The sequence below is a fragment of the Lissotriton helveticus genome, chromosome 12 (assembly GCF_964261635.1).
Source record: "Lissotriton helveticus chromosome 12, aLisHel1.1, whole genome shotgun sequence".
NCBI classification, from domain to species: Eukaryota; Metazoa; Chordata; class Amphibia; order Caudata; family Salamandridae; genus Lissotriton; species Lissotriton helveticus.
The window spans coordinates 888155174-888175730 of record NC_136073.1 but is presented as its reverse complement, the minus strand read 5'-3'; the positions used below and the strand labels follow the sequence as shown (position 1 = coordinate 888175730).

The 20557-nt window shown below is 49.9% G+C and overlaps 1 protein-coding gene across 13 annotated transcripts in view; it reads left to right on the top strand.

The window, feature by feature from the left end:
• The window catches only part of ZCWPW1 (zinc finger CW-type and PWWP domain containing 1), a 1771049-nt gene that overhangs the window by 1679886 nt on the left and 70606 nt on the right, over positions 1-20557 (top strand). The window lies entirely within an intron of this gene.

Sequence of the window (20557 nt, the reverse complement as noted above, 5' to 3'; positions counted from 1 at the left end):
AAAATGTGTACCTCTTTTCTTTCTGGCACTTCCATCAAGCCTGATAACATACTGGTACCTTTGGTGCAGAGCCCCCCTGATGGGGTAGTTTTTTTGCCAGGAGCTGTGGTTGTTAAAGCCTTGGAAATAATATATCAGACCTTGAAGATTGTACCTGATAGAGACTTCGAGCTGCAGATTCCTTAACTTAGAATTACCTCCAGGCGGCATACTGGATCTGGACACTTTTCTCCAGCAGTTCCCCTGCATACCGGTAGGTGGCCTTATTCGGCTCTGCATAGCGTCGTCTGTGCCAGAAGTGAGTTGCGCGGACCCTATATAGGCACCACCACAGCATTCTTTTCTTTTTACACCAGTCAGCGCAGATCCGGAGAAGAGTTACCCCTCAGTCAATTTTTAACTACATTTTTTGTCTTTTTGTCAAGTCTTTTTGAGATTTTCCACCTGGTGTGGGAGGGTTGCCTTCTCGGAAGGACGACTCCAAGCCCTGCAGCGCCTGTCACTGCTCAATGTCGGATGACGAACCCGCATCTTATATGCCTTTGGTGCCTCAAACATGACCACCTTCTTAAGGCCTTCTCCGATCGCTACGCCATGAACCCGAAGGCCTTGAGAGAAAGATCCCTCAAGCTCGTGGCAGCTCGACCTGCAACGCTGCAACGCTGCAGATCCCTGTCGAGAGGACGGTCCCGGGAGTGGTCGCGTAGTCCAAGATCCTCATTGCACTCGAAGTCATCAGGTCATTCAGGTAAGTCTCACCACAAGAAGAAAAAGAAGTTGAAGAGCTCTTCAACTTCTCCGCGTCCGTCAGCAGACAAGACGATAGAGCGTTGAAATTTGAGACCTGGCTCTGCGGAAGAGCCCGTGCCTGAGCCATCTCTGCGTCTCCCTGAGTTTCCTGGAGCTAGAGCGATCCCTGCCAAATTAAAAGAAGTTTATGAGGCTATGCGCTGCAGCCCATTCCCTCTGGCATGCTTTTGGGCCCAACAGGTTTGGGAGGGGCCTTACTGGATCCACGCCGGCGGCTCTGGTACCAGTCAAGCCCCTTGGATCCACAGATGGATTGGGACCGGCGCCGGTCATGCCTCCTCGACCTACTCCAGCTCCTATGCTCCCAGCTCCCACTGGCAGGTCCGTCCCCATTCTGATCCCAACTCCAACACTTAGTCGAAGGGGCATCGTCGGACTCCGGCGCCGACAAGAGCCATGCCTTCCATGTCAGTGCCTGAGCCCGATCTTGTGGACTAGGACTCTGGGAGGAAAGGGAGAGTTCAACCGGACCCTGAAGAATGCCATCCTTATGATTCAGACATGGACTGGTGTGGGGATTAGGCAGACGCCAGCGGACTGGATACCCCACCAGATATGGGCATGCTTTTGCCCCCTCCTGTGGCTACAGAGAAGGGAGCGTCATTTGTAATGGTAGTGAGGAATGCAGCACAGGTCCTGGACCTTAGCTTGCTCTCTGTAGCAGTCAAGACAGGCTTCTTGACAGAAGTATTTTAACCGGGATTGTCCACCTCAGAACCTCTTCTCCCAATAAAAGAAGCTCTTACTGACGTCCTGCTTGGGACTTGATCCAAGCCCAACACAGGGCCTCCTGTAAACAGGACGATTGACTGCTCAGCCCCATGGAACCCCAACTTCCTCACACACCAGCCTACCCCGGAGAGCTTGGTGGTCCAAGCCTCCACTTTCCACGTAAATCCTGGTGCATTCCCAACCGCACTACTGGATCAGGAATCCAAGAAGTTGGACAACATAGGTAAGAGGATGTTTTCTTCCACCAGCCTGGCACTGCGATTCGTGAAAACCACGTGCCTTGGGCCGCTAGCCCCACTCTCTGTGGGATATGGTTGCACAGGTCCCGCAAATAGTCCTGTAGTAGGCCCGGGACGTACTCTCCCAGGCAGTTGCCGATGGGATAGATGCATCTAAGTTCACAATCCGATGTAGACTGAAAACCGACTCACTGGGCATAGAGGTTTAGTTGTCAGTAGACTTACAGCGCCACACCTGGTTGAGGACAATTGGCTTTTCTGGAAATGTCCAAGCATTGCTAATATGGACATGCCCATTGATGACTTAGTTCTCTTTGGAGACAACGTGGATTCAGCACTGAAGCGCTTTCAGGGCAGCAAGGCTCTGGCCTGGTCCTTGGGCATTTGCATGGCCCCTCGTCACCCCCCAGTCTGCCTTTCGTGGCCACTAAAGTGGCTGTCAGCTGTGTCTATACCCTCTAAGCCACCGCAGCGCACAAGCTTTCCAGCCTCTACATGGCAGAGGACGTGGTACCCCCATACCCCGTGTGTCGTCCAGCCAAAGGTCAGGCAAGTCCACCACACCCCCGGCAGCAGCACCCTCCAAACCCTTATAGTTTGTCCTCTTAACACATGGGCACCCAGTGGGAGGAAGGGGCTGCCATCTCCTGTCCCACTGCTGGTCTATAATATCAGGCTGGTAGGTTTTGCAGATTGTCCGAAGGGGCTACTCCCTCCCATTGGTGACTATGCTTCCCTCCATGCCACCTTCTTACGACAGGATGACGGAGGACCACCTATCCCTTCTCCGCCAGGAAGTGATGGCTCTCTTGTCTAGGAGAGCCATATAGATGGTCCAGACGCCTGAAGTTGGTCGTGGTTGCTATTCCCGCTACTTTCTGGTGCACAAGAAGGATGGAGGCCTTCGTCCTATCCTAGATCTGCGCCCTCTTAATTTCTTCCTCAAGAAAGAGAAATTCAAAATGCTCACACTTGCTCAGGTCTTGTCTGCCCTGGACCCGGGACTTGGAGAGGTGGATATCAGATGCCTCTGGTCTCCCACGGAATCCAGACTCCACATCAACCTGCTGGAACTCCGGGCAATCCGTCTGGCATTGAAAGCTTTTCTACCCTCCATCAAGAGAAGACTAGTACAGGTGTCCACGTGTAACACAACTGCCATGTGGTACTGCAACAAAGAAAGCGGAATGGGATTGTGGACCCTTTGTTAAGAGGCCCTGCGTCTCTTCACATGGTTGGAACTTCAGGGCATATCCCTTTTGGTTTAACACTTGGCAGGCTCTCTGAACACCAGCGCGAACAAGCTCAGCCGAAGATGCATGGCGGATCTCGAAGGGTGTCTCCATTCGGATGTGATGCAAGGTCTCTTTCAGCAGTGAGGAGAGCCTTGGCTAGATTTGTTTGCCACTGTCAAGAAGACATAATGTCAGCAGTTCCGCGCCCTGATGTTTCCAAAGCGGCTCTTGCTCTGAAACGCTTTTCGTCTCAAGTGGAGCTCAGGCCTTCTGTATGCCTCTCCGCCCATACCACTCTCAAGAAGATCAGGAACGACTGGCCCCCAAGTCATCCTTGTGGCTCTGGACTGGACATAGAGAATGGTATCCCAAACAGTAGAGCTTGGCCATCTGTTCTCCCATCAGGCTGCTCCTTCGAGATTATCTTCTGTCGCAGCAGCAGGGTAGGATCCTCCACCCGATCCTGTCCACTCTTCACCTTCTTGCGTGGAGATTGAGCGGTAACAGTCGACAGCTTAGAACTTCCTCCTGAACTCTGCAACATTATCTTGACAGCCAGGCGTACCTCCACCAAGACTATGTAGGCCAATCCATCACTGCCTACTTTTTATGCTCCACCTCATCCCTATAAAGAAGATGGGGCGAATTCACGATCTGGACTCAAAAGGAGCATTGTCGTTCTACCTTGACGGCTCAAAGGTGTTCCGGGTGGATGACCAACTCTTCGTGGAGTATGTCAGAGTGAAGAAGGGAAAGGCTCTGCAGATGTGGACCTTCTCTCAATGGATGGGGCTCTGCATTAAGATCCGCTACGCATTGGTCAAGAAACAACCTCCTTCTTGACTTCCCAGGCTTGGTTGTGGCCAATGCAGTGGTCGCAGCCAGGCCTATTACTACTGAGTTGGCACGCAGAGTTCCGGTACTGGACATCTGCCAGGCAGCAACGTGATCTTCCCTGCAGACTTTTACCAAGCACTATTGCCTGGGCAGTCAGGTCCGTAGAGATGGACACTTTGCCTGTTTTGTCCTGCAGGTCTATTTGGTGTGAAAGACTGTATACGAAAGCCATTAGGGAAAATTTGTGGCATGGTGTATAGAAAGGCAGTTCAATCCCCTTTCTGCCCCCCATACTCAGTTCTTCTCTTCATCCTTTCTCTTGCCCAGCAGGGCTGTGCTTTGGGCACTCTCAAGGGCTTTCTTTCTGCTATTTAAGGTTTTCTGCATTTGCCTGACCAGCCATCCCTCTTCAAATCCTCTACTGTGAATAGATTTTTTTAATGATTTACAACATGTGTTCCCACCTTCTCTTTTCATTATACTTCAGTGGAACCTTAATCTTGTCCTCACTTTCCATTAGTGTGCTTATTTTGAGCCCTTGCATAATTGTCCTCTTGGGCTCCTTACCATCAAGACGACCTTTCTCGTGGCTATCACATCTGCCCGGAGAGTCAGCGAGCTTCAGACTTTGCCATCCAAGCCCCCGTACTGAACCTCTATCCAGGAAAACTGGTGCTTCATACGAAAGCTTCCTTTCTATTGAAAGTGGTCACTCCCTTACATGTAGGCCAATCCATCACTGCCTACTTTTTATGCTCCACCTCATTCCTATAAAGAAGAGGGGCGAATTCACCATCTGGACTCAAAAGGAGCATTGTCGTTCTACCTTGACGGCTCAAAAGTGTTCCGGGTGGATGACCAACTCTTTGTGGAGTATGTCAGAGTGAAGAAGGGAAAGGCTCTGCAGATGTGGACCTTCTCTCAATGGATCGTGCTCTGCATTAAGATCCGCTACACATTGGTCAAGAAACGACCTCCTTCTTGACTTCCCAGGCTTGGTTGTGGCCAATGCAGTGGTCGCAGCCAGGCCTGTGACTACTGCGTTGGCATGCAGAGTTCCGGTACTGGACATCTGCCAGGCAGCAACGTGATCTTCCCTGCAGACTTTTACCAAGTACTATTGCCTGGGCAGTCAGGTCCGTAGAGATGGACACTTTGCCTGTTTGGTCCTGCAGGTCTATTTGGTGTGAAAGTGTTTTACAGACCCACCTCTGGGGAGATGCTGCTTGGTTATCTATTTTAAGGTTAGGTGTCTGTGGCTAGAAGTCTCCATCAGATGAACAAGTTACTTTCCTTCGGTAACGTCTTATCTGGTAGAGACTCTGTAAAGCTATAGATTCCTTACCGACTAACCCATCCTCCCAGCTCTGTGAACGCATTACTAGGCACTGGACTTTCGCTTTCAGAGCCCTAGTTTTCCACACCAGGGGTCAGTGTTCTTTGAGGCTCTGCGCTCCTGGCATGGAAAGTCACAAAAAGAAACAGACGTCAGTGCGATGGGGTGGTGCCCACCGCACACGTTACTTCTGGAGCCAATGACGCCACGCAAAGCCGAACAGCCCCACTTACCAGCTTGCAGTGGTACTGCTCAATTAAATGTTCCAGATCTAGTCTAATAATTCTAAAGTAAGGAATCTGCGGCTAGAAACAGTCTCTACCAGTTAAGGCATTACCAAAGGTAAGTAACTTGTTCTTTAGTTTTATTTTGTTGGTTTTATCTATAAAACTCAAGCCTAGTTTTAAGGCAATGGAATGCAGTACATAGCAACAGGATACGTAAGCAAAATGTGTGAATAGAGAGGCATACAAGAATGTTTTCAATCAAACTTCTGACTGTAAGCACATAGAAGTAAACACTGCATCACGTTTGGGTGGTAAATGATATATTCTAGGCTGATGCAAAGATTATGCTAAGGTGGGTGTTAAGACATTCTTGAGTTGAGTTACAACTGGGCATTGTTAAAGGGTCTTTACATGCCAAGAAAGCATATTGGTGTGTTTATTCTCAGTCGATTCAACATCCGTAAGCCTGTGCAAATGGCTGTCCTGTATTCAAGGAGGGAACTTGCGTGATCTGTTTTAGAGGAAGGCTAATTACATCAAAAAATTCTTGTAAACAAAAATCCCAGAAAGCATTTGGATGTGCAAATATACACAAGGTTGTCTCATCTGAATCACAAAAATGCAATGTGCAAGCCCTTTTTGCAGACAAAAATGCACATACGCATTAAAAAACTAATTGTTTAAATGTCATTTATTTTTTCTTTTGAAAAGATCTCCAATTACAGAAAAATATTCACTACACTTAAAGTGACTTGGAAATATAACTGCCACACATTTTATTTTAGAAAGGAAAAATAACTACAATGCAGGACAACACTTGGAGTTCGGCTGCATGTAGAAGACTGGCTTCACACTTGTTTAAGTGAAGCACCTTGCACTAATCCAGACAAACGTTATGATGATTTTATTGGTCTTAGACAACCATAGAAAGCTCTCTGAGTGGTAGCTGTGGAGAGCAGCATTCAGGCTTATTGCAGAAGGAGTGTTAAGCAGCTTGTTTTTACCAGAGCTAACCATATAGTGTAGGTTAAACGAAAAAGAACCACACAGTGTAGTTATCAAAATAGTTATATTTATTATACACAATCGTAAACATATTGGCATATCTCCTACCCGGAGATATCAACACAATACACACAGTACTTCAAATGTAAGATGGTAGAGGGTGTCAGAGGGCAGCAGGGAGTGAGAGCTGGGTGAGGTGAGACAGATATAGACAGATAAAGACATATAGAGACAGAGCCAGATATAGGCAGAGACAGATAGAGACAGGGGCAGACAAACAATAGAGACAGAGATAGAGGCAGGGATAGATTTAGAAAGAGACAGATAGAGGCAGAGACAGACAGAGATAGAGAGAGACAGAGACAGGGGCAGATAGAGGCAGAGACTGACCAAGACAGACCGAGATAGAGAGACGTAGATGGAGACAGGGACAGACAGAAACAGATGGATGCAGAGAAAGATAGAGGTAGAGACAGACAGAGACATACAATAATAGAAAGACAGAGATAGAGGCAAGGACAGATTGAGGCTGGGACAGACAGAGACAGATAGAGGCAGAGACAGACAGAGATAGAGACAGAGAGAGATAGAGGCAGGGACAGACAGAGACAGATAAAGGCAGAGACAGACCAAGACAGACAGACACCGAGAGAGATGGAGAGGGAGACAGGGACAGATAGAGGCAGGGACAGGAACAGACAGATAGAGGCAGTGACAGAGATGGAGAGGGAGAGAGGGAGGGAAAGGGAGACAGAGGGTGACAGAGGGAGGGAGAGAAGGAGACAGAGGATGTCAGGGGGAGACGGAGTGAGGGAAAGGGAGACAGACAGGGAGACAAAGGGAGGGAGACAAAGGGAGAGAGAGACTGACAGAGGGGGAGACAGATAGGGAGGGAGACAGAGAGAAGGAGGGAGACAGAGAGGGAGACAGAGGGAGACGGATAGAGGGAGGGAGAGAGAGGGAAGGAGACAGAGAGAGAAAGGGAGGCAGACAGAGAGAGAAAGAGAGGGAGACAGAGAGTGAGGGAGAGAGAGAGAGAGGGGGAGGGGGAGAGATATAGAGAGGGAGAGAGAGATGTGTGTATGCCGGGTCTGTTGGCTCAGTGGACGAAGGCGTCCGCTTCAGGGACCTGTGTTCAACCTCATGGTTACAGGTTTTTTTTCCTAGCCCTGCCCCCTCCCCCACTGACTCCTCTCCCACCGGTGCGGCCCTCGGCCACAAACCACACTGTAAATTTGGCCCCGAGGGAAAGTTTATGAGTACCCAGGGTCTACACAGACTTAGACAATTGCTTGATAAAAGCAGCATCTCTGGATCTAGTAATGAAGCATTTCAGACAAGCGATGGACATCTTGCAAAGTCTGGGATTATGACAGTTTACAGAATCCACAGTTACTCCAGTAAGTAAGTACATAATATTTTTCTAAATCGCATGAATGCCGAGGCGTCTTAGCGTGCTGCCACTAATCAAGTAGAAATAGATAACACTGTAAACAAAGATCCAAGTCTTCAAGGATTTCCTAAAACACACCCTGTTCCTTTAAGACCTCATCAAAATAGGCATGGAATTTCATTGCTTGCAAGCAAAGTAAAAAAACTTCCACCACTTCAGTTTGCCTTCTTTACCTTGGGAAGGACCACCAACCTATCGTTAGATGATCTTAAATCACGTCGAGGGACATGCCATGCAATGGTCTTCTAAAAATCATGAAGTCCAGACTCATGCAGTGTCTGGTGTACTGTACACAGGGCCTCAAATGTTACCCTATCATGAACAGGCAGCCAGTGGAGGTCCCTAATGCTCTTCGATATGAAGCTAAAGTTTGGGATTTTTAGAAGCAAGCGGGGCTGCTGCATTCTGCAAAGACTGAAGCTTGGGTTAGAGACATTTAGATATTCCCAAATCAAGATCATTGCAATAATCTACCTTCAACAGAACCAAGGCAACAATTAATTTTTTTTGCATGTCTAATGGAATGAATGAAAGACTTTTTTAAGTATCTTCAAAAGATAGAAACACAAAGGTGTAATATGATTTATCTGTTCTGAGAAACCAAGTTGCTCGTCGAACTTGACCCCAAGATTTTTCACTTTTCGAACTAGAGATGAACGCAGACCTGAATCCTAGAGGCCACCAGGAATCATTCCAAAAAGAGATGTCCGCAAATCACCTCTGTTTTCTCCGTGTTTAACTTAAGACAGTTTTCCTGCATGTGCCAGACAGTTGTTAAATTCTTAGTCCATATCAGATTGAATTGATACAACTATCTGCATATCACCAGCGTAGGATAGTGCAAAAAAAAACATGAGATCGAATATGTTTTGCCGGGGGTGACATAGATGTTGAATAGTGTTGGGGATAACAATATCCCTGAGGCACCCCACAAAGAAGAGAAAAGGAATTCGAGGTGTGCCCTCCCAAGTGCCACAGTCTGCTCTCTGTTTGATAGAAAAGAATTGAGTACGGTCAGAGCTGCACTCTTAATCTCCAATGTGTCTAGCCGGTTGACAAGCACTCGATGGTTAACCTTTGTCAAACACGGCTGAGAAATCTAATAGGATGAATGCCTCCCTGGTCCACCTGCATTCGGATCTCCTAAGACGCAATAACTAAGGTTGATTCTGTACAGTGCTGTGGCTGGAATCCATGTTGCGATGAATCCAAAAGATCTTTAGCCTCCAGAAAGGCCATCAGATCTTCATTCATGGCCTTTTCCCAGATTATTGTGGGGAGCGGTAGGACGGATATAGGCCGATGGGTCTTGAGCTCTGGAGGATCTTAAGAAGGTTTTTTTCTAAATGGGACGCACCAATGCCTTTTTACTTGCTGTTGGAAAGTGCCCTGAGATGAGCACTTTATTTAAGAGTATAACAAGATGAGCCTCAATCGTACTGGGGACTTTTTTCAATACATATGGCGGGCACGGATAAGTAGGGGAACCAGATTTGTTGGCTTCCAACAGTCTTATTACTCTTTCCTCTGTTAAAGGAGGGAAGCTGTCCAAGTCTTTCGATGAATAATTAAAGTTATCATCTGGCTCTACAAAGGAAAAGCAAGCTAAATCAACCATGAGATGTACCTTCTGATTAGCAGAATACTCCTCATAAACACTACTTACTTTTCTTTGAAAAACCTCTGGAATAAACCGTTTGCTCTGATCAAAGTTTGAGAGAGCAGTGACAGTTTTGAAAAGTTCTCTAGTGGAGTTTTTGGCCATACTAATTTTCTCAGTAAAGTGTTTGGTTTTTGCTGTAATAATTGCAGTTTTATACTCCTCATTATCAAGTTTATATTTATTTTTCCCTTCAATTCTATAGTTTACCTCCATCTCCGCTCTTGTGCCCTGCATTTTATTTTGAGCTTTCTTAATTCAGAAGAATACCAAGAGTCTGATTGTTGTTACTCAGAATAAGTAATAGGAAACATCCTAGTCAGTCCAGTTTGAAAAATTGGAGGCAGCAGTTTCAGTATTGTTATCTAGTAGTGGACTGTGGCTATTTAGAGCAAAATCTAGCTTTAATTTATTAATTTGCTTCAAGGGACTTATTTGAATTAGGTTTTTCGAATATACAGAATAGATTTGTATCGCTTGTAAAGCAAGCTTAAAATACACTGCCCCTATGATCAGTCCATGTCAAAAGTAGGACTTCAGCGAAGCTAATTCCTGAATTATTACTAAAAATCCCATTAAGGGTATGACTGGCCTTGTGAGTAGGTTCACTAACTATGTGCATTAGGTCAAAGCAACTAAGGCATTCAACCAGTTACATTACTTTCCATAAGGCCCTGGTGAAAGTTAAAATCACTCAATAAGGTGAAACTTGGAACCTCCATACAAGAATCCATAAAGGTCTGGACAGACCTAACAAAACTGTCTTGGGCCTGGCAGCCGATAAATTAAGGCAGCTTCTCCTTCTAAATGAGAGATAGGGGTAAAAACAGCTTTCATATGGTTGCGGTAAATAATCGGCCAATAAGGTAAAACTCCATACATGACTCCATAAAGGTCTGGAGATACCTAACAAAACTATCTCTTGGGCCCGGCGGACGATAAATTAAGGCACCATATTATTAAATTTAAGAGTGAACATCAGGTCTTCTCCCTCTAAATGAGAGATAGAGGTAAAAACAGCGTTTATATGGTTGTGATAAATAATCACACCCCTGATCCCCACCCACCCCACCCCGCGTTTACCATTTCTTTCTATTCTAAATAGCTCATATTCTTCTGGGATGGCAATTTAAAGATTAGGTTCTGATGCACTATCGGTCCAAGTTTCAATAAGAAATGCCAAGTCCGGGTTGTGACAATTCATGAATTCTGTGAATTCATATATATGCTCAACAAGGGACCTGGTATTTAATAATATACAAGTAAAGACCTGGTCCATTTGTTCTAATATCTGCGAAGAATGAGCAGCTGTTAAAATCAAATTATTACTAGAAAACGTAATTTGTTTGGGGCTGAGGACGTATTTGCATACAGGGCAGCTAAACTGATTCACATTTATGTCCAATCTAAGGGTGTGCAAGAGCTTTGCTTACCCTTATTGCCGATAGACAACAGCTCGTCCCTTGTATATACCTGAGCGGAAAGAAGACCAGGTGTCCTGGCGCATAGCCATTCTCTTGTAGGGGATTTCCGTGTATAGTCATAAGCTTGTGAATAGTCCCGCCCACGTGCGGGGACCCCCGGAGCACTTCATTAGATGTATCTTTTTAAGTTGTCATCTTTCGCCGTTCTTCGGGAAGGCCTATGTAGACACGTAAGAGATAGAAAGACAATAATGCAGCCTAACTAACTGGGCTGCACTGGCCATTACTTCATTCTAAAGTGAAAAAAGGTAGCCAGTACTTCTAAAATGTTTCCATTTTATAGAGTTTAATACATATAGAAAACTCCCCTTCACAAAACCGCTTTTGTCATGATAGAGATGAAAAGGTTGGACTTAGAAGCCCCCCCCATAGACTGCCATTGTTAGAGATGAAAAGGTTGGACTTAGAAGCCCCCCATAGGATGCCATTATATGTCTGAAAATATATACCGTACCTTTAAGAGTCTCAAGAGACCACCAGTATCCCATGGTACATAGCCAGTGGCAGTTAATTCAGTTCTTTTTTTCTGGCTGCTGTTAACAGGACCCTAGCGTATTGAGCTCTACCTCATTTGGGGCTAGATGTAGGTAATTGAAATTTACCGATTCAAAAATACCGAATTTTACCGATTCGGTATTTTCGAATCGGTAAACGTTATGTGGGTAAAAAAATCGGTAAAAAATACCGAATCCTTAAGATTCTGTAAAATAGGGAAAGAGTCAAGGGTGGCAGGGTGTCACTTTGACACCCTGTTACACCCCGGAATAGTGCTGGTGTGCACATGTGGCATACATACAGGGCCCTAAGGGCATGTGTGTCTGCCACATGGCACTAGTGTAAATGCACACATTTGCATTTACAGAGGTATTCCTTATTTGCCTCCAACTAATAGTTGGTGGTAGATAACGAATCCTTAAGGCACAGAAGCACTCTTCAAAGTGCATCCTACGTGTCATTTACCGATTCGGTAAATACCGATTCGGTATTTACAGAATCGGTAAATTTGCCACCTACATCAGAAAAGCCTATTACCGGTCGGTAACGGCCGATTTCGGCCGTTACCGACCGGTAATAGCCTTCCTACATCTGGCCCTTGCTGTTTTTCATCAAAAATCACTTCAGAATTTACCTTTTACCAACTTCACTCAACGGTTTTGGTCTTTCTCTACCCTTTGCTATCTTTCTCCGACAAATTTTCCACAGTTTATTAGTCAAAATGCCTTCCCTTTTTGACAAGTGTCCTGACTGTGGAAGAAAAAAGGCCAAATCTGATTCATACAGAGTGTATTCTCTGTTTACCAGTTACTCTTGTTCCTGAGACATGTTCCATCTGTAAAACTTTCTCCAAGCAGACCCTGCGTGACAGGGAGAAAATTCAACTTAAAGGGGCAGAGGAGCACAGAAAGCAGCAAGCAACATCCACATGTGGGATTTCTGGGCAAGGAGAGGGACAGTCCTCTACCAAAACCCTGTCTTCAGCCTCTGGATGGCTCCCCTGGTGGAGAAGAGTGGAAAAACAACGACGAACCCGGTCGAGGATGATGACATGGAGGGCAGGTATGGCGACGATATGTTCCCCGTCGGCTCAGGGCTCTGAGTCGAAGCGGCGTCTACGCTCCACGTCGAGGTGAAGAGCGGCGGGACCTCCTCGTTCTCCCTCACGGCAGAGATCGCCGTAGAAGACGTTGTCTCCTCTGTCAATGTCGACACGCCAACGACGATCGGCGTCGACGAAACATCGGCGATCGCCATCGAAGAGGCACCGACGATCGCCGTCGAGAAGACGTCGAAGAGTCACTGCCGTTCTGAGCCGAGGCGACACCGATCGCTGACACAATCAACTGTGAGCCTATCGACGTCAAGGGGGGTTCACGGTCCAGACAAAGTCGAAGATCATCGTCGAACAGTAGATTGACGTCGAGGGGGAAGTCTGGGAATGAATCTTTGGCTCCTTCCTCTCTTCAGGCATGAAAAGGTTGATTTATTCCTTGCATTCTGAGTACTCTCGAACATATTCTCCTACGAGGACTCCACCTCATTCTGATCCTCCTGGACCAGTGGAACATCCTCCATCTCCTCCGCCACCACCTCCTCCACCGCCTCCTCCACCACCACTGCCTCCTCCTCCACCTCCTCCGCGACCTGCTGCTCCTCGGCCTAAGAATCCTGCTTCGTCCAGAAGAGGGAGGTCTAGGTCTCGTGCGAGGGATCGATCTCGCAGCCACCGACGTTCGTCCACACGCTCTCATCACCGACATCGTTATGAGAGGTCTCGCTCCCAGCACACCAGAGGCACATCCTCCGCAAGTACTGGGAGATATTTGCCCACACTTTCGGATTCTCCTCCTCAACGGGTGTCTCCGATTGACGACATTACCACCTTCCAAGAGGTTCTATTATGAGGAGCGTCCAAACTAAATATTCCATTGTCTATCCCTGTGCCATCACTTCAGTCATCTTCGAAAATTTTCAACAGAGACAAGCTTTGCGTCCCTTGCTCCCCCTGGTGCCAGGCTTATTGGGATGGAATTGTTTCAAACACCTTCTTCCGTCAAATCCGCTCCTTCCAGGCTGCAGAAAAAATACCGCCTGCCTGAGCAAGATCCGACATTCCTTCGGACGGATCTCACGCCATACTCTGTTATTGTTGTGGCAGTTTAAAAGCAACATGCTATGGCTCCGACGTCAACGGTACCGCCTGATAAGAAAAGCCGTAAAGTTGACTCGGTGGGAAGGAGAGTATGTAACAAGGCAGCCACTACAATGAAGGCTGGTAGTGCTACAGCCCTGCTGGGCAGGTACGACCGTTCCCTCTGGGAATCCCTTCAACAGTTTGCGGACCTCCTGCCAAGGGATAAGAGGGAGGACTATACAGAGATATTGAATGAAGGACTTATGGTGTGCAACCAAATAATAAGTGCAGCGGCAGACACATCACTCCTGTTGGCACATGCCTATTGTCATGGAGTTGCTCTCCGGAGACACTCCTGGCTGCGCCTCACCAGCGGATTATGAATTCACCCTTTTCTGGTACTACCCTCTTTGGCACTCATGCGGATGAGGACCTGGCTCGCATGAAGGAGGAAATGGAGACCTTTCCGCCCTTTCCAAAGACGTTACTCTGCACAGAGGTTCCAGCGATACCAGGGGCGTCAGACAAATGAGCAACAATCTTATCACGGTCGTACAACCGTTTCAAAAACGTCAAGCTAGGGGACGAGGAGGCCAGCAGCCTGTACAAGGGAATAAGGCACCTGCTGGGTCTGTGCCCTGAAACCTTTCTTCCCCCTCTACTGTTACCCACTCCGGTAGGGGGAAGCATTAAAAATTTCCTGGCAGAGTGGCAAACTAAAAGTCAGCTCAATTGGGTGCTGAATATTGTTCGCAATGAATACTCGCTACGTTTCATCAGCCTTCCTCCATCGTTCCCTCCAACACACTCACGGTACCAACTACGTCAGTTGCAATTGGAGGCCAACATTCTCTTACAAAAAAGGGCAATAGAACCTGTTCCTCCCATACAGCCGGGAACAGGACTGTATTCCAGGTTCCTTCTTGTCCAAAAGAAAGACAAGAAAGAGTTCAGACCCATTCTCAATTTACGACACGCAAACAAGTGGGTTCGGAGGGAGAAATTCCGAATGTTAGCCTTGCATCAAATCTACCCTCAAATTCATATGGGGGATTTGTAATGCGTGATAGATCTGCAAGACGCATACTTCCACGTCCCCATAGTGAAGAAGCATTGCAGATTCCTTAGATTCACAGTGGAAAACAACCACTATCAATACTGTGTGCTTCCATTCGGCCTGAATTCAGCTCCCAGGACATTCTCAAAATGCACGGCAGTAGTGGCTGCACATCTGAGGAAGCACAAGGTGTTTGTTTACCCCTACCTAGACGACTGGCTGATCAAAGCATTCCCGTCTCAGGGAGCTCAACTGCATTTCAATTGGACCTCCAATCTTCTCCTTCATTTGGGTCTTCATATCAACCACACAAAGTCTGCCTTGCCACCTGTACAGCGTCTTCAATATCTGGGAGCAACTATTGATACTCGCACGGCAAACGTGTATCCTTCGGGGAGGAGACGGGTTATCAATCCTTCGGAAGGCTCAAGCTCTCATGAACATGTCCACTCAAACAATGAGGAAGGTCTCCTCCCTTCTGGGCTCCATGGCATCCTGTATCTTTCTCACTCCGAATGCACGACTCCACATGAGACCCTTGCAGGAATGCTTGGAGGATCAATGGGATGAGAGGATAGGGGATTAGGCAGACAGGATCCGTCTGTCACAGCATGCCCTTCAGTCCCTCAGATGGTGGTGTTCTCCCCGCAATCTCCTGCGAGGGATCCCGTTTCACAAGGAGATACCTAAACAAACCATAGTAACAGATGTGTCTCTCTTCGGCTGGGGTGCACCTACAGGCCATCTTCAGATACAGGGCAAGCGGTCCACGAAGGAAGCCACATACCACATCAATCTGCTGGAGCTACGAGCAGTCCATTTGGCTCTGAAAGCTTTTCAGCCATCGCTCCACTCCAGTTCACCACTTGTCCAGATGGACAATACGCGTCGACCACAATGTTCTACCTCAACAAGCAGGGGGGCTTGAGATCACAACCGTTTTCTCAGGAAGCCCAGACGATCTGGAGGTGGCTCTTGGCCAGGAACTTTACCATCACAGCAACTGTCCTCCCGGTTGTTCAAAATGCTCAGGCAGACTCCTTCAGGAAAACCACGAATGGGTCTTAAACGACGATGTGGTGCGAGATATCTTCAGCAGATGGGGCACTCCAGAGGTCGATTTGTTCGCAACTGCAGAAAACAGCACATGCCGATTATGCATCGGATGTTTTCAAAATAACTGTAACCCTACTAGATGCCAAGAGGAGGTGTATTCCATACCTTGTGCATTTGGCAAGATCTGGTGTTTTATTTATGTCTATAAAGGTACATCTTGCAGTGATAACTGTATATAGGAAATCTCCTTTTCAAACGTCTTTCTTTTGAATTTCAGAAGAATTTCTTAATGGATATTAGGAAGTTTTTCCCTCTCACTCAGGCCCTCTCTACATCATGGGAACTGAATATCGTGTTACAAAAATTGATGGGTCCAACTTTTGAACCGATACACTAGGCAACTCTGCTGCATCTAACATGAAAGTCCACTTTCCTGGTGGCTATTATTTCTATGTGAAATTCAGGCTCTGTTTTCGCACAAACCATATACCGTCTTTCCTAGAAACGAAGTAGGAATGGGAACCCACCCAAACTTCATCCCAATGGTAGTTTTAGATTTTCATCTAAATCAAACAATTTCCTTGCCAAACTTCTTCCCGAACACTTGTATGCCAGCAGAAGGAACTCTTCACTCATTTTATATCTGAAAATGGTTCTGAAATTCTATCTTGACACAAAAAGGCAGTAGACAATCTGACCATCTATTTGTAAATCTTTGTCCAGTGAGAACTGGCCTTTCCACATCAAAGCAGTGCATTTCTAGATGGATAGTTTCTTGTTTTAGGTTTTGTTAGCAACTAAGCCTAACATACACTCAACAAGGGCAAAAGCAGCTACAATTATTGTGCTGAGAAATGTGCCCATCTCAGTGAATTATAAATCTGAAAGAAACAGGTTAGTATTAGATTCCTTACCTTAGAATATCCCCAGGCGTCAGTCTGGATCCGGAAACTTTTGCGTAGCAGTACCCCTGCGCGTCGGTAGGCGTCGTCTGCAGGCGTCCCCTGCGGCTCCGCGTCGTCGGCGTCGTGCGCCGTGATGACGTCGCTGGAGTATATAGACGCCGCCTCCGCGCGCTGACGTCAGTTCTTCTTTTTTCCGCGCCAGTTAGCGCAGATCCGAAGAGCAGTACTCCGGTCTTTTGACCAAGTTTTTTGTTAACTTTACGGTGCCGGTAGGATGCCCGGTTTCAAGAGTTGTGACGAGTGCGACCGCATGATGTCGGTCACCGACCACCATCGACTCTGCCTCCGGTGTCTGGGCGCGGACCACGACGTGGAGTCCTGCGTCGACTGTCGGGCCTTGACTGGAAAAGCTAGGCGGGAGCGGTCCCGCAAGCTTCTCGAACTCCGGTTGTCGGCCCCGCGTCGAGAGCGGTCCCGGTCCGGTCGGAGGTCGAGGGAGCGGTCGAGGGAGCGGTCGCGGAGCCGCCATGGGCGCTCCGGGAGTCGCCACCATTCCTCCGGCTCGTCAGGTAAGCACAAGAAGTCGGGGCGTCGCCATCGCACCCCCGACTCCCCCCGACGCCCGCGTGCTGCGGCCGGGGGCTCGGGTGACCCCACCCCCGCGGTCCCGCATGGGTCGCCGACGCCGTCTGCCCCACACCTGTCGGTCCCTGGGGAAGGCGCGTCGCGTGAGGAGATCGAGGCCTTCCTCATTGCTATGAGGGCGAGGTCTTCTCCGGCGGGGCCTTCGGCGCCTGCGGGCCCGTCGGTCCCGTCTGGGGGCCCGAGCGGTTCGGGTGCTCCTGCCCCGGCGCCGCCGGTGGCTCCGGCCCCGGCGCCGCTGGTTCCCTCTGGTTCGTCGCCGGCTGGTCTCCCGGCCTCTCCGGCGTCGGTTCCTGTGGGCCAGCCCAGGGTACCGCCCCCGCGTGGTGCAGCGACTCCGCCGTCGGCTCCGGCCGGCGTCGGGTCCCCGGCACCGACGCCGCGCGGCGCCACCCCCCTTTCCTCCCCGACTCCGGACTCGGAGCCGGACCGGCGTCGGCCGACGCCGGACCCGACGCCGATGGGGCCTGTTGACCCCGATGTCTATATCGTCGACCCAGAATATGGGTATGACGAGGAGGAGTATGGTGAGGGTTGGGAGGGGTCTGAGGACCCTCTATCCCGTGCCTGCCAGTACGATGTGGACTGGGTAGGTGATCTGGGTGATGCCAGTGGCCTGGACGAGTCGCCCAACCCTGGGTTTGTCTCTCCGTCCCCTGTGGCGTCCGAGGCGGGTGCTGCCTATTCGGTGGTCCTGATGAGGGCTGCCAAGGCCTTACACCTTGAGCTCCCCGTCGCGAAGGTCAAACCGAATATCCTGACGGAAGTTTTTAAACCGCAGTCATGCCCCCAGGAGCCTCTGCTGCCGTTTAATGAGGCCCTGACGGATGTCCTTCTGGGCACCTGGTCCAGGCCCGCCTCTGGTGCGCCGGTTGACCGGAACGTTGCCAGGCGTCACCGTCCCTGCGCGGACGACCCTGCCTTCCTGTCCACCCATCCCTCCCCGGAGAGTCTGGTGATCCAGGCCTCCACTTCGCAGTCCGCATTTCCGTCGGCTCCGCCCGACCGGGAATCAAAGAGGTACGACCAATTCGGAAAGAAAGTGTTTTCCTCTTTGAGTGCTGGACTGCGGTCTTGTAACACCGCGTGCCTCTTGGGCCGCTACACCCACTCCCTGTGGGATACGGTCGAGGAGTGTTTGCCGCAATGCCCCCAGGAAGTGCGGGACAAGCTCACCCGGGCCTTTGTTGAAGGCCGGGATGCGGCGCGGTACTCGATCCGTTGTGGTCTGGACACCACGGACTCCCTGGGACGGGCCATGTCCACTACGGTGGCGATTCGTCGCCATGCCTGGCTGAGATCTGCCAACTTCTCACCAGACGTCCAAAATACGCTTATGGACATGCCATTTGATGGCAGTCGCCTATTTGGTGACAAAGCGGACCACGCGCTGGAGCGCTTCAAGGACTCCAGGGTCACGGCCAAGTCCTTGGGTCTCTCGACCCAGACCCAGCGCCAGCAGACGGGTTCGTTTCGGCCCTTTCGTGGCCAAGGGAGAGGAGGTCCCACACGTGCTGCCAGCCACGCGGCGCAGAGCGCTCCCCAGCGCGGTGGCGCCCGTGGTTTCCGCCGTGGTGGCGGTAGAGGCCAGCGTCGTGGTCAGTCCACGCCTCCCTCCGCTGCGGCATCCAAGCCTTCCTAGTCCGAGCTTTCGGGCTCACGTGACGCCAGTGGGTGGCAGGGTTCGCCATCACCACTCCCGCTGGCGCGCGATAACATCGGACAGGTGGGTGCTGCAGCTTGTCCGAAGGGGCTATGCCCTCCCCTTCGAGTCCACTCCTCCAGCCATGCCACCGCAGAACCACCGTGTGTCGGGGGACCACTTGACACTTCTGCAGGAGGAAGTTACGGCCCTCTTGGCCAAGGGGGCCATCGAGCGCGTTCCTGGGCCAGAAGTAGGGTGTGGTTGCTACTCCCACTACTTTCTGGTACCCAAGAAGGACAAGGGAGGCCTGCGTCCTATCTTGGATCTACGGAACGTCAACGGCTTCCTCCGGAAGGAGAAGTTCAAGATGTTGACTTTGGCTCAGGTCTTGGCTGCTCTAGACCCACAAGACTGGATGGTAGCGTTGGACTTGCAGGATGCGTACTTTCACATCCCCGTCCTGCCGGCCCACCGGCGTTACCTGCGGTTCACGGTAGGCCACGAGCATTTTCAGTTTATCGTGCTCCCATTCGGCCTTACCAGCGCCCCACGGGTGTTCACGAAAGTGATGGCGGTGGTCGCAGCTCATCTGCGCCGGTTAGGGGTTTCAGTCTTCCCCTACCTCGACGACTGGCTGTTGAAGGCGGGCTCGCCCCAGACAGTCGTCCACCACCTTCAGATGACGGCAGACCTCCTGCACGAGTTGGGGTTTTCCATCAATGTGCCGAAATCACACCTGTGTCCCTCTCAAAAGCTCCTTTTCATCGGAGCGGTTCTCGACTCGGCGCAGTTTCGGGTTTATCCCCCGGAACGGCGGGTCCGGGATATTCAGGCTCTGATTCCCATCTTTCAGCCGTTATCCCGGGTTTCGGTCAGGTTGACGCTGCGGCTTCTGGGGCTGATGGCCTCCTGCATCCTTCTGGTGCATCACGCCAGATGGCGGATGCGGGCTCTGCAGTGGGACCTGAAGTTTCAGTGGGCCCAGCATCAGGGCAACCTATCCGACCATGTCCTGATCTCGGGGGGCACTGCGAGACAGTTGCAGTGGTGGCTTACAGACCGCGATTGGGTCAGGGGCAGATCCCTCTCCCTTCCCCAGCCGGAGCACGTGGTTGTGACGGACGCGTCCCTCCAAGGCTGGGGTGGCCACTTGGGAGAGGCGGAGATCAGAGGCCTCTGGTCTCCGGCGGAGTCCCGGCTCCATATCAACATGTTGGAGCTGCGGGCGATTCGCCTGGCACTGAAGGCATTCCTCCCCTTTGTCAACGGGAGTGTAGTGCAGGTGTTCACGGACAACACCACCGCCATGTGGTACTGCAACAAACAGGGCGGTGTGGGGTCGTGGACCCTTTGCCAAGAGGCTCTGCGCCTCTGGCAATGGCTGGAACGTCAGGGCGTGACTCTGACGGTTCAACACCTGGCAGGTTCTCTGAACGCCAGGGCGGACGAACTCAGCCGTCGGTGCTCGGTGGATCACGAATGGCGTCTGAACTCGGATGTGGCGAGAGGCCTCTTTCAGCAATGGGGAGAGCCTTGGTTAGATCTATTCGCCACAGAAGAGAACGCGCAATGTCATCAGTTCTGCGCGTTGGAGTTTCCAAG